The sequence below is a fragment of the Arachis hypogaea genome, chromosome 12 (genome assembly GCF_003086295.3).
Source record: "Arachis hypogaea cultivar Tifrunner chromosome 12, arahy.Tifrunner.gnm2.J5K5, whole genome shotgun sequence".
Taxonomy (NCBI): Eukaryota; Viridiplantae; Streptophyta; class Magnoliopsida; order Fabales; family Fabaceae; genus Arachis; species Arachis hypogaea.
Window position 1 is genome coordinate 57,001,277 of NC_092047.1, and position 1,201 is coordinate 57,002,477.

The following is a 1,201-nucleotide window of genomic DNA, read 5'->3' on the forward strand; positions in this document are numbered from 1 at the left end:
GCATCTCCTTTATAGGAGGTGTCTTGAGTACTGCCAGCTGTAGCTTACATTCTAGTCAAATAATGAGAGATCATATTGAGCTGTTGGGTCAAGATCCTATTCTGAGCCAATATGGCATTCAGAGTGTCAACCTCTAGAACTCCTTTCTTCTAAGCTACCCCATTGTTCACAGGATTCCTCTTAGAAGTATACATGAACTGGTTGTTTGCAACCATTTTAATGAGTTCTTACACCTCTTCAGGCGTTTTCTTCAAGTGGAGTGATCCACCAGCAGAATGGTCTAAGGACATCCTTGGACATCTCAAATAGACCATCATAGAAAATTCCTAAGATAGTCCATTCTGAAAGCACGTCAATAGGACATCTCTGGATCAGTTGCTTGTATCTTTCCCAAGCTTCGTAGAGGGTTTCACCATCTTTTTGTCTGAAGGTTTGAACTTCCACTCTGAGCTTGCTCATCTTCTAAGGTGGAAAGAATTTGGCAAGAAAGCATTGACCAACTTTTTCCAAAAGTATAGTGATAAACCATTATTTTATGGTTTATATTGTATTTAATTGTGTGGTTTTATCAAATCTTTACCCATTTATTCATTAAATTAGCATGTATTTACAATTCCTTCCCAAAATTACTCCATGGCTGAAAGCTTGCTTCCTAGAGACTTTTAATAACGTATTTTAATTTTCCTTTATTCCATTCGATGCCGTGATCTGTGTGTTAAGTGTTTCAGGCTTTATAGGGCATGAATGACTTGGAGATTGGAAAGGAAGCTTGCAAAAATAGAAGGAACACAAGAAATTGAGGAGATGACCAGCGAGAAGTAACGCGGATGCATGGCTCATGCGACCGCGCGAATTAGAGGAAATTGCAGTGACGCGCTCGCGTGGCTGACGCGAATGCATGGATTGGAAACTGCACAAGTGATGCGAATGCGTGGACGACGCGCACGCGTGGCAAGGCAAAACGCTGGATGACGCGAACGCGTGGATTACGCAATCGCGTGACGTGCGCGATCTACAGAATCTGCAGAATTCGCTGGGGGCGATTTTGGGCCCTGTTTTGACCCAGTTTTCGGCCCAGAAAAGCATATTAGAGCCAGGGAACATGCAGGGACCAGGAACAACATTCATTCTGCATAATTTTAGTTTTAGATCTGATTTTACTCCTCCTCTAGGTTTTCCCTCTACACATTCATAGTTCTTA

General features: G+C 42.2%; 1 non-coding gene across 1 annotated transcript; it reads left to right on the plus strand.

The window, feature by feature from the left end:
* Positions 1–345: 345 nt before the first annotated feature.
* Positions 346–453, plus strand: LOC112731296 (small nucleolar RNA R71). The gene has a single exon (XR_003167081.1). It is a non-coding gene; the product is annotated as a small nucleolar RNA R71 (small nucleolar RNA).
* The last annotated feature ends 748 nt before the right edge of the window (positions 454–1,201 follow it).